The sequence below is a fragment of the Carassius gibelio genome, chromosome B10 (genome assembly GCF_023724105.1).
Source record: "Carassius gibelio isolate Cgi1373 ecotype wild population from Czech Republic chromosome B10, carGib1.2-hapl.c, whole genome shotgun sequence".
Lineage (NCBI taxonomy): Eukaryota > Metazoa > Chordata > Actinopteri > Cypriniformes > Cyprinidae > Carassius > Carassius gibelio.
This window is the reverse complement of record NC_068405.1, coordinates 24289410-24303013: the sequence shown is the minus strand read 5'-3', so window position 1 is coordinate 24303013 and position 13604 is coordinate 24289410. Positions and strand designations below refer to the sequence as shown.

Below are 13604 nucleotides of genomic sequence, written 5' to 3'. Positions count from 1 at the left end.
TGTAAACCTCAAAAGCAATTCATGTTCATCAATATTTTAGTTGATAAAACATTACAAATGTATGCTTCGTGTATAAATATTTACATCAATATGGATTTAGTATGTCATAAATGCATTATTTGTTGCTTATTGGCTTATGAATTATTTAAATATAGTGGCCCCAAAAATATTTCTTTATTTAAAATATAGATGCACAATATTTTTAAAGGAACTTTATCTTTAAAGTTCATCCAAAAATCTGCCATGCCATCTGAGATCAGGATGAGTTTGTGTCTTCATCAGGTTTGTAGAAATGTAGCACTGCATCAGGGTCTCATCAATGGATGCTCTGCAGTGAATGGGTGCCGTCAGAATGAGAGTCTGATAAAAACATCACAATAATCCACAGCACTCCAGTCCATCAGTGAACATCTGGAGAAGACAAAACCTGAAACACATCCAGCATTAAGATGATTTTAACTCAAACACATAGAGTCTATAATCCAGAATAACACTTCCTCCAGTGAAAAAGTGTTCTGGTCTGAATCAGGAGAGAAATCTGCACAGATCAAGCAGCGTTTAAACAGATCTAAACTAATCTGTGAGAGACAAAAGCAGATGCATCCTTCAGTAAAGACGCATGAGATCCGGCTCGAGCTTCTCTCCACCGTACAGATGTGAAGCATAAGAGTTTCTGCAATGCAATCACGCTTATTTATAGTATTTGTGTTTTTCTGAGTTGTGCTGGAGGTCGAGCTCTGGCTGAGACGTAGCTGAGGAGCACAGATTGTCCTCAAACATGGGCATCTGGATCATGGGACAGGGAGTAATGTGTTTGGCATCGTATGAGAACACGGTCTGGGCATCGGCAGAGAAACCTGACGGGTGTTAATGCAAAAAAACATCACGCCATTTGATTATTCAAAACACTAAACAATATTACCATCTAACAGCTGTAGTCCATCATTTCAGATTCCAGGTTTGAATGATGTTTCCTCGGGGTGATATTTGATCTTGGGAAAACTTTATATAATCTGTATGATGAGATTAGATGTGGATCTATTTTGGACTGCGCCTGACAGACTGCCATCTGTTGCTGTAAGAGTGGAACGACCAGATTGTGAATCATTCAGCGCTGATCGGTTTGTTCTCAGCTTGCAGTCACATCTTTAATATGCATTTAGCATCTGCTTGCTGCACATATGCAATATATGTGAATGTGCTTATAATATAGTGTTGGATGACACACAGATGTGCTGCCTATTAGTGTTGCTAGGGTGGTGTTGTCTGGTTGCTAGGAAGGCTCTCTGATTTTTTGCTGCACAATCAATCTAAACAGAAAACAAAATTGCCGTATTGCTTTGTGCAATAGTGCATCTGTAAGCATTAATATAGTTATTTTACATATTTAATCTAAAAGTAAATTGATCAGAAAATTGTTTTTCTGTAATATTTTATTAAAAAGTAATAATGAATTATATATAAAAAATATATATATATATATATATATATATATATATATATATATATACATTTTAAATTACGACTTCTTTAAAAAAACATGAAAAATCATTCTGTAAGAGAAAATGGAACTGAAATACTGACACAAATATAAAAAGATCAGTAAAATAAATACTTAAAAGATGTTTTCTTTCCACTAGTCTGAAAGAATACATGATATGCAAGAAAAATGTTTCTGCTTCTAGTGAACAGCCCCTGTTATTCTAATATATATGTGTTAATTAGTGTTACATACTAGTGTAGAGATCGTTAGTGGGTGACTGGCGCTTGGTCTCAATCAGGTCCAGTGGAGCGAGGCTGTGTCATCTGTGCTCAACTACGTCACATCAAACACAGTCACAAATCAACATGACACGCTTTACTTAAAGCCTTTAAATACAATGCATTATAAAAGTAGTTTTAATGCATTAATTATGCATCTTATAATGCACTGTATTATCATATACACTGTTTTTGAACAGTAAGATTTTTTATGTTTTTAAAGAAGTCTCTTCTGCTCATCAAGCTTGCATTTATTTGATCCAAAACACAGCAGTAATATTGCTATTTAAAATAATTACTTTGTAATTCAATATATTTTAAAAGGTAATTTATTTCCGCGATCAAAGCTTGATTTTCAGCATTTAATTCTGTTACTGTTACTTACTTTTCATGTTTTTGTTTTTATGCAATTTAAATGCAGTTTCTGAGTATAGGTAAATTCTATGATTAAACTAAAAGTGTGAATATATATTTTTCTTAGATTATAAGCAATACAAATAATGAGGATTATATATTTGAAATGAGATGAACCAATGAATCACAATAAGACTAAAAAAAGCAAAAGTCCAGTTTGATTTCATGTTGACTACATTCACTTTCCAAATGATATTAACGCAAATAGATGACAACAAGTGGAGATGATGTCTCAGATAATTGGCTTCTAATCTTTTGCTTAATTGAGCTGAATGTAGAGTAATTAATCATGAGCACACGGTTAAAATATCACAGCGTGATTATATTTAGTGTGTCTAAGAATACAGAATATTGTGAGTAATTCATAATAATCACAGGGGTTTTTTCTCTCCCAGATCATGAGGAATCTGTATCTATGGTGATGTGAGCTTCAGTTTGTTCCTCTGTGATGATGAACAGCTCCTACACAAGGCTCCTAACAACTTACACGTTTACAGACTTCGTTATCAACATCTTTAGTCTACTAGAATGATTTCTTTCTATTGCATTTTGTCCATTTGTCCATAATTTTCCTTTTTGTGGTGCATGAAACAATAGATCAGCAACAGAGTTTGTAAAGATGCTATTTTCTTTATCTGAAGACCCTTGAAAAAGTCATCCTAAAAACTAAACAGAGCATCTTTGACACATGGCAACCAACAAAGAAGAAGAGATAAAAAAGTAGAATGACTGAATGCACATAAAAATCTAAACTGAAACAAGTCATCTTAAAAAAATAAGCTATAAGGAAATAGGCTAAAGCTTACCACAAAGTAACGGTTAAAAGTAATTACCATGTATGTGTTAGGGGAAATAGTATTTTTTTGAAGTATTTATTAACAAATTAGTGTTTTTTGTGTCAGTGTCGCAAAAATGTGGACGATGATCTCCTCATTAGACACACCTTTAGAGAGAAGTGCATCTTTACGGATCATGATTATAATGAAAGAGTTTTTGTTTTCGATTTAATTTATTTAATTAAGGTGTAATCTAAAGCTTTCTATAGATGTATTTATAATGTCTCTGAGGCATGCATTCACTGAGTTTCAGTTCATTTTTGTAAAGTGCTTCTGTTCAAGACTGAGTCGGCAGAAAGCGAAAGTTTTCTTTATTTTATAAAAGCACAACGTTTTGCTGATATTGTGAGTGCACACAAATAAATATAGACCCTTTACAGTTATGAATTATGTATTACTCTTACCTTTATGAGCAAAAATGACAGTGTATCCACTGAAAAAAGTGCAAGTGATCGCACTGACACCTCCATATCCTGCAAAGTCTATGTCCATGTCCTATATTTGAGGCCCGTGCAGGGCTCTAACACAGCCTTCTGGACGTTTTGCTGTTCAAATGACCAGTTTGTGTCTCATTCAATGCCATCACAAGTTATCATTACAGTGCATTGATTGTAAATGAACAGATCTGATGTGTAACTCTGGAGACTTTGCTGCAATTCCGTCTTCATTATAGATGAAAAAGGTTCTATAATGACAAGAAATAACTCTTTTGGCACAAAGGTTCTTTAGGCTATTATTCATTCATATATTACAATATTCTGCAACATTTTGTTTTTGTAATTAAATTATTGTTTGTAGTGACTGATTTTTGGAGAAAAACTTAAATGGCACTCTTCATGTGATATTGATTAACTACATAAAATGATATAAATATATACATTTTCTAACACCCATATCTTGAATTTTGTGATCATTCACATGCATTCATAAATGCATTTGAAAACACCGAATAATGCAGTGAAAGAACGCACTCAAAATGCACACGAAATAACTTTCTTTAATCTTCCCATTAATGTGCTTTTATGCGTTATGGTCTATATATAAGTAAAACAGAAAGTAATTTTTAAACACTATTTTGATTAAGTCAGACCAGCACAAACTGAATATTGTATATCACAAGGATTTCTGAAATAAATAAGAAAACACCTGAATAATATATTCAGAATCAAAAACTAAAGTGGCTTCTGCATCATAAAAGCTGTTGTGTTGAGCTCTTAAAAATGTTCCTTTCACAGATTAAGTATGAAAACTATCAACAATGGACAACATAACACAAAACATTTTGAAATGAATAAATGAAAACAATCTGAATTATTCAGAATCAATTTCGAGAAACATACATACATATACATATACACATTGAAAAAGCATGCTTTGAATGGGAAGTTACTGAGATCATTTGAAATGTTTTTGGGCAAGACGAATTAAAGAGGTTTGTTCATCTTTTTTTCATGTTCATGTTCTTTCAGTGTTGAATTATATCTGGGGTTTGGTGATTAGAGACTGAAAGCTATTGCTATAAAGTTCTTTAAATTAATTTACATAGGTTAACATAGAGAATTGTTGACAACAAATGATCGCAAATCATTTGAGTCAGATCGGGAGTTCAAAGCGGGTTCGCGAATCATTTGAATCAGTTCGAGAGTTCGGAGCGGGTTCGCGAATCATTTGAGTCATTTCGGGAGTTCAGAGCGGAATCGCGAATCATTTGAGTCAGTTCGGGAGTCCAAAGCGGGATCGCGAATCATTTGAGTCAGTTCGGGAGTCCAAAGCGGGATCGCGAATCATTTGAGTCAGTTCGGGAGTCCAAAGCGGGATCGCGAATCATTTGAGTCAGTTCGGGAGTCCAAAGCGGAATCGCGAATTATTTGAGTCATTTTCGGGAGTTCAGAGCGGAATCGCGAATCATTTGAGTCAGTTCGGGAGTCCAAAGCGGGATCGCGGATCATTTGAATCAGTTAGGGAATTCGGAGCGGCTTCGCCGATCATTTTTGTCTAATTGGTCAAATACAGTTTAAAATACGCAAGTCGAATGCAATTATTTGTTGATAAAACCAAAACAATATTACTATTATTAAATAATATATATGCATACCCACGCAAACATCTTTTTGAGTTCAAAATACTCCAAACGCAAACAGTTGCTGCAATATTTTATATAAAAACATATAAACATATTTACACTTATATGTGTAGAGTTTTACCTTAATATGAGGCTTCGGTGTTTGTAGTTCAGCGGAGAAGCGTTTCTTAATGAGCGACCAGATGAAATAACAGACCACGCCCACCTCATGGATATTAATGACCGTACACACATACGCACCGAGCGGCAACCTTTCGCTCTCTCTCGTGAGGCCAATAAGGAAGTGACTAAAACTGCAATTCATCGACTGGCCGCTTGAGGCTGGCTGCAGAAGGGAGTCAGTCCCATAGACTCCCCATGTTAAAATGCCCAACTTTACAGCAGAAAAAAACATGTTTACAGCCTGGTTCAAAAAATGATTTTGGTCTATATTGCTAATTTTGCCCTTCATGACAACTGTGAGGGGGGTGAATTTTTTTTATAACTCATCGGTTTAAATTATATTAAGCCTTAAAGTTCTGCATAATTAAGGGCGTGGCCACTTGAGTGACAGGTGGATTGCCGATGCTGACAATGCCGTCGTGCTAGGTGGGCGTGGCTTCAGCAGTCAGCTCCCGCCTTTTTGCCCATATTCGATTATCTGGGAGAGTCGTGCGGTGACGCGCTGCCAAGATGGCGACAGCCCGCTCTGCACATTTTAGGCTTCAAAACCGCTATTGAGGAGTCTATGGGTGACGTCACGGACACTACGTCAATATTTTTTTACAGTCTATGATACGCACACACTGAATATGCAAATCATAAAACTTAATTACTAATTACAGAAACTATATCTAAAATTATCCAAAGAATGTCTAAACTGTTATCAAAAATCTATGGAATCCTAAACTTATTAAATATTTTCTTAGTTTGTTCATGGCCTAAAACATCATGTTAATTTAGATTTTGCCATAACATGACAAGCACAAGTGCAAAAACATTTCAGTGAAGATGAATACATATGAAACACACAGGACTTCAAAATCAAGGTGATATTATACTGTATTTAATAAACTGCTAAAAGTATGCGCTATATGAGGAAACGCTCTCCTCATTCAGAACTTTCCTAAATCTTTTTGAACAGAATATGAAATCAGGGTTAACAGAAGTATTGATCTGTCATCTAAACTCACTCCCAGACATGCAAGACTTACTAAAAGAGTGAGTCTGTCATTTCACAGAGAAAACACAAGCTCTGAATAATACTGACATCTTATTTTCCATCATGTTCATGTCGTATGGCTTTCAATGTTCACATCAACACACACACCGTTCCAGTTCATCTCAAATCCACACATGAGCATCATTTATAACTGATATTCTCCGGCATCAGAGGAGAACATGGTGTGTGCGCTTAAAAACAGAGAGATTAGTGGTATAAAAGTATTAAGTCATTAGTTTCCTTTAGACACAGATCAAATGGAGCCCTTGTGACCTTTCACCAGTGAAACCAGTAATGCATTAAAGGATCAGTTCACCTGAAAATAAACATTTCCTCAGTTTACTCAAGATCAGGATGAGTTTGTGTCTTTATCAGGTTTGTAGAAATGCGGCATTGCATCAGTGTCTCATCAATGGATGCTCTGCAGTGAATGGGTGCCGTCAGAACGAGAGTCTGATAAAAACATCCGTGTTCGTGGGTACAGATTCAAAAACCGAGGGTACGGTTTACAAAATCTGAGCACGGATTGGAAATTCATGGGCTAGGATAGGACATTCGAACCAGAAAGACACAGCTTACATTTGACTAAAAGGTTTTTGTCTTTATGCTCAACTAAAGTGAAATAATGAGCATATTTCCACTTTGAGAAACTCGCCATACTTGAATAAAGGGAAACAGTGCGTCTTAGGCCGGGTTCACACCGCAAGCTGCAGCAGAGCAGAAGCAGCGCGTATTTTTTTCGGCGCCTATGTTAACAGATGAGAGCGTTCACACCGCACGCAGAGGCTGCGCGGCAGAGCGTTGCAGAAGCAGAGCAGAAGCAGCAGTGCCGCGATCGTTTCGGCGCTGGGTCTATTTTTGCTGCTCTGCTGACGCTCAGTTAAAGTGAAAGTACACCTTTGATAGACAAAATAAATATGATTTCACACAAAAAGTGCTCTAACTGCACAAATAAAGCACATCTAGGGTGTTTTAACAAGAACTAGAGTATGTTACGAAAAGGAAATTATTATAAAAAAAATATGTATAGAAGATAAAGTGACCATGGCCAAAATGATCATGATCATGGCCAAAATACACATGTACTTAAACGAATGTTGCCCAAAATTTGCATTAATGATATCTACTGTGTTCTTAGCAAATTACATTAAAAAATTATGATATTTTAAACCACATATTTTTCAATTTTTTATTATATTTTTTTTCATATATTGTTTTTTTTCTTTTTCTTTTTTTTTACAAAATCTGTTAAAGTACTTACAGTTCTATCCAAAAATAGACATTTTGCCGAAATACAAAAACAACTTTAAATAATTTATATTGCTAGTTTAGCCTTGGAGATTTATTTATTATTAGTAGTTGTCGTATTCTTTTAACTAGGACTATATATTGGCAGAAGAACGGATGTCGTGCTGACAATCATAAACAACAGCACGTGGTGTCACAGGCGGTGGTCTTCAGAGTGCACCTGGAAAGACAATAATGGACGACACTCGTCTCATCGTGGAAGTTGAGAAATATCAAGTTCTTTATGATCCACACAATGTACTTTATAAAGACTTGCAGGAGAAGGAAAAAGCATGGGATGAAGTTGCAGCGGCTCTTATTGCAGATGGTAATACATTTTATAGTGTTTTTGACGCTTTCGCTGGCACACGAGCAAACAACTCAATATTTGATTCAAAATTGATTCAATTGGAACCATTCATTTACAATTTCTAAATTACACATAAGCACACAAATAACAAAAGCAGGTGATACATGCATTTATAATAAACAAGTAAATGCTGATTTCAAGATGAGCAGGAAGTCAAGGCTGTGAACCATTTACAATACACATAATTTAAAACCGTTTATTAAATTGGTTTTCAGGGTGTTTTTTGGTAAATTTGATTGCAAACAAACCCAGTGACAAGATGGTAATATGCACCATGTTCTCTCCTACGTCGGTTAATGGGATGAACCCAAAGTCTGCGTCTTTTTAGTCTCCTTAATAACAAATATAGCGCAATGGCCTTTCTTCTATCAACAACACGTACTGCACGGAAAACAAAGACAGCAAAACAAAGATCCAACAAAAGTAACAATGAAATTATTAATTAAAAAAGCTTCTTGCCAAGTCTTTTTATTTAAATGTATTTTAAATGGGGAAATAAAGCAATGCGAACGTACCCATTATAGAGCACTCTGACCAAAATCTGCTGTTCAGTTGCGCGCTGCCTCCGCTGCCGGTGTGAAAGCAAAATAGGCGCGCGCTGCTTCTGCTCTGCCTACCTGCTGCTAACGCGCTGCTTCTGCTCTGCTGCAACTTGCGGTGTGAACCCGGCCTAAGTGTTTACAGTGGTTGGCATCCACCAATCCTACAATGAGTTGCTGCAAACAGGTTAGGCTGCATTTCAGTCAAAATTAATATTAATTACATTTATTAAAATTAATATTAATGAATTTTTAAAAAAGTAATAGACAATGCACCATATGGTAACGGAGTTAGTCCCGAATTGACTCAAATGATTCGCGAAATCGCTACGAACTCTCGAACTGATTCAAATGATCGCGAACCCGGTTTGAACTCTCGAACTGATTCAAATGATCCGCGATCCCGCGTTGAACTCCCGAACTGACTCAAATGATCTGCGAACCAGGTTTGAACTCTCGAACTGATTCAAATGATCCGCGATCCCGCTTTGAACTCCCGAACTGATTCAAATGATTCGCGATTCCGCTCTGAACTCTCGAACTGACTCAAATGATTTGCGATCCCGCTCTGAACTCTCGAACTGATTAAAATGATTCGCGGACCCGCTACGAACTCTCGAACTGATTCAAATGATTCGCGAACCCGCTTTTAACTCTCGAACTGATTCAAATGATTCGTGATTCCGCTCTGAAGTCCCGAACTGACTCAAATGATTCGCGATTCCGCTCTGAACTCCCAAACTGACTCAAATGATTTGTGAACCCGCTCTGAACTTGCAGATCATGACTTATATCTACTCTTCCTCTCCTTGCAGTTTGGTAATAATAAAGATTCCTCCTTTGAACTCCCACCTCTTCTGTGGGTTTTATTGTTCTGGGTCTGAATTTGGGCTCCTGGGGCCTCAAAAAAGAAACATTTTCAATCTCCAATGTGAACATTATGACAACACCAGTGTTGTGCTAGTTACTGAGAAATAGTAACTAGTTACAGTTTCTAGTCACTTAATTTAAAAAGTAACTCAATTACTTTGTTGATTACTTACACCAAAAATAATGCATTACTGTTAAAAGTAACTTATTAGTTACTTTTTTAAAGAACTTTCTTTAATCTTCCGATTAATGTGCTTTTATGCGTTATGGTCTATACAAACACAAAGTAAAACAGAAAGTAATTTTTAAACACTATTTTGATTAAGCCAGACCAGCACAAACTGAATATTGTATATCACAAGGATTTCTGAAATAAATAAGAAAACACCTGAATAATATATTCAGAATCAAAAACTAAAGTGGCTTCTGCATCATAAAAGCTGTTGTGTTGAGCTCTTAAAAATGTTCCTTTCACAGCTTAAGTATGAAAACTATCAACAATAGAAAACATAACACAAAACATTTTGAAATGAATAAATAAAAGAAATCTGAATTATTCAGAATCAATTTCGAGAAACATACATACATATACATATACAAATTGAAAAAGCATGCTTTGAATGGGAAGTTATTGAGATCATTCGAAATGTTTTTGAGCAAGACAAATTAAAGAGGTTTGTTCATCTTTATTTCATGTTCATGTTCTTTCAGTGTTGAATTATATCTGGGGTTTGGTGATTAGAGACCGAAAGCTATTGCTATAAAGTTCTTTAAATTAATTTATATATAAGGTAAACATAGAGAATTGTTGACAACAAATGATCGCAAATCATTTGAGTCAGATTGGGAGTTCAAAGCGGGTTCGCGAATCATTTGAATCGGTTCGAGAGTTCGGAGCGGGTTCGCGAATCATTTGAGTAATTTCGGGAGTTCAGAGCGGAATCGCGAATCATTTGAGTCAGTTCGGGAGTCGAAAGCGGGATAGCGGATCATTTGAACCAGTTCGAGAGTTCGGAGCGGGTTCGCGAATCATTTGAATCAGTTCGGTAGTTCAGAGCGGAATCGCGAATCATTTGAGTCAGTTCGAGAGTTCAGAGCGGAATCGCGAATCATTTTAATCAGTTCGGGATTTCGGAGAGGCTTCGCGGATCATATTTGTCCAATTGCTCAAATACAGTTTAAAATACGCAAGTCAAATGCAATTATTTGTTGATCAAACCAAAACAATATTACTATTATTAAATAATATATATGCATACACACACAAACAACTTTTTGAGTTCAAAATACTCCAAACGCAAACAGTTACTGAAATATTTTGTATAAAAACAGCCATTCACACATATATGCTTAGAGTTTTACCTTAATAAGAGGCTTCGGTGTTTGTAGTTCAGCGGAGAAACGTTTCTTAATGAGCGACCAGATGAAATAACAGACCACGCCCACCTCATGGATATTAATGGCCCTACGTACTTATGCACAGACTGAATATGCAAATCATCATACTAAATTACTAATTACATAAACTATGTCTAACATTATCCAAAGAATGTCTAAACTGTTATCAAAAATCTATTGAATCCTAAACTTATTAAATATTTTCTTAGTTTGTTCATGGCCTGAAATATCATGTTAATTTAGATTTTGCCATAACATGACAAGCACAAGTGCAAAAACATTTCAGTGAAGATGAATACATATGAAACACACAGGACTTCAAAATCAAGGTGATATTATACTGTATTTAATAAACTGCTAAAAGTATGCGCTATATGAGGAAACGCTCTCCTCATTCAGAACTTTCCTAAATCTTTTTGAACAGAATATGAAATCAGGGTTAACAGAAGTATTGATCTGTCATCTAAACTCACTCCCAGACATGCAAGACTTACTAAAAGAGTGAGTCTGTCATTTCACAGAGAAAACACAAGCTCTGAATAATACTGACATCTTATTTTCCATCATGTTCATGTCGTATGGCTTTCAATGTTCACATCAACACACACACCGTTCCAGTTCATCTCAAATCCACACATGAGCATCATTTATAACTGATATTCTCTGGCATCAGAGGAGAACATGGTGTGTGCGCTTAAAAACAGAGAGATTAGTGGTATAAAAGTATTAAGTCATTAGTTTCCTTTAGACACAGATCAAATGGAGCCCTTGTGACCTTTCACCAGTGAAACCAGTAATGCATTAAAGGAACAGTTCACCTGAAAATAAACATTTCCTCAGTTTACTCAAGATCAGGATGAGTTTGTGTCTTCATCAGGTTTGTAGAAATGTAGCACTGCATCAGTGTCTCATCAATGGATGCTCTGCAGTGAATGGGTGCCGTCAGAACGAGAGTCTGATAAAAACATCCGTGTTCGTGGGTACAGATTCAAAAACCGAGGGTACGGTTTACAAAATCTGAGCACGGATTGGAAATTCGTGGGCTAGGATAGGACATTCGAACCAGAAAGACACAGCTTACATTTGACTAAAAGGTTTTTGTCTTTATGCTCAACTAAAGTGAAATAATGAGCATATTTCCACTTTGAGAAACTCGCCATACTTGAATAAAGGGAAACAGTGCGTTTTAGTGTTTACAGTGGTTGGCATCCACCAATCCTACAATGAGTTGCTGCAAACAGGTTAGGCTGCATTTCAGTCAAAATTAATATTAATTACATTTATTAAAATTAAAATTAATGAATTTTAAAAAAAGTAATAGACAATGCACCATATGGTAACGGAGTTAGTCCCGAATTGACTCAAATGATTCGCGAAATCGCTACGAACTCTCGAACTGATTCAAATGATTCGCGAACCCGGTTTGAACTCTCGAACTGATTCAAATGATCCGCGATCCCGCGTTGAACTCCCGAACTGACTCAAATGATTCGCGAACCAGGTTTGAACTCTCGAACTGATTCAAATGATCCGCGATCCCGCTTTGAACTCCCGAACTGATTCAAATGATTCGCGATTCCGCTCTGAACTCTCGAACTGACTCAAATGATTTGCGATCCCGCTCTGAACTCTCGAACTGATTAAAATGATTCGCGGACCCGCTACGAACTCTCGAACTGATTCAAATGATTCGCGAACCCGCTTTTAACTCTCGAACTGATTCAAATGATTCGTGATTCCGCTCTGAAGTCCCGAACTGACTCAAATGATTCGCGATTCCGCTCTGAACTTGCAGATCATGACTTATATCTACTCTTCCTCTCCTTGCAGTTTGGTAATAATAAAGTAGTAACTAGTTACTAGTTACAGTTTCTAGTCACTTAATTTAAAAAGTAACTCAATTACTTTGTTGATTACACCAAAAATAATGCATTACTGTAAAAGTAACTTTTTAGTTACTTTTTTAAAGAACTTTCTTTAATCTTCCTATTAATGTGCTTTTATGCGTTATGGTCTATACAAACACAAAGTAAAACAGAAAGTAACTTTTAAACACTATTTTGATTAAGCCAGACCAGCACAAACTGATTATTGACTGATTATTGAATATCACAAGGATTTCTGAAATAAATAAGAAAACACCTGAATAATATATTGAGAATCAAAAACTAAAGTGGCTTCTGCATCATAAAAGCTGTTGTGTTGAGCCCTTAAAAATGTTCCTTTCACAGCTTAAGTATGAAAACTATCAACAATGGACAACATAACACAAAACATTTTGAAATGAATAAATGAAAGCAATCTGAATTATTCAGAATCAATTTCGAGAAACATACATACACAAATTGAAAAAGCATGCTTTGAATGGGAAGTTATTGAGATCATCCCCACTACTGGGGTAGGTTGTAACACATACTGGGGTAAGTTGTAACAGGTAGACAAAATATACAAAAACTAAGGGTACTTAAAGTGACATGCCACAAAACAGTTTTATTTTAAATGAATGGCTGCAACAATAAATATGTGTGAATATGGGGAGTGTATGAGCATATTGTGTGTTTTTGTGCATGTGTGCCTTTGTGTGTGTGCATGTCTGTACGTGCACATTCATGTGTGTGTGTGTGTGTGTGTGAGTGTGTATGTGCTCTTGTTTTTGTGACATCTCAGGACACAACTCTGTATAATGACATGGGTATGACACAGGTATTACAAGGAGAGGGTGACTTATGAGGACATAACCCATGTCCCCATTTTTCAAAACACTTATATTTTTTGAGAAAGTAAAAATGCACAAAGTTTCCTGTGAGGGTTAGGGTAAGGTGTAGGGCGATAATATATACAGTTT

The 13604-nt window shown here is 36.0% G+C and overlaps 1 long non-coding RNA gene across 1 annotated transcript; it reads right to left on the bottom strand.

Annotated features, from left to right (window-relative positions):
• Positions 1–6117: 6117 nt before the first annotated feature.
• Positions 6118–11723, bottom strand: LOC127966327 (uncharacterized). Its single transcript, XR_008155588.1, has 2 exons — positions 11535–11723; positions 6118–6568 (listed from the first exon to the last, which is right to left on the bottom strand). It is a non-coding gene; the product is annotated as an uncharacterized LOC127966327 (long non-coding RNA).
• Positions 11724–13604: the final 1881 nt, after the last annotated feature.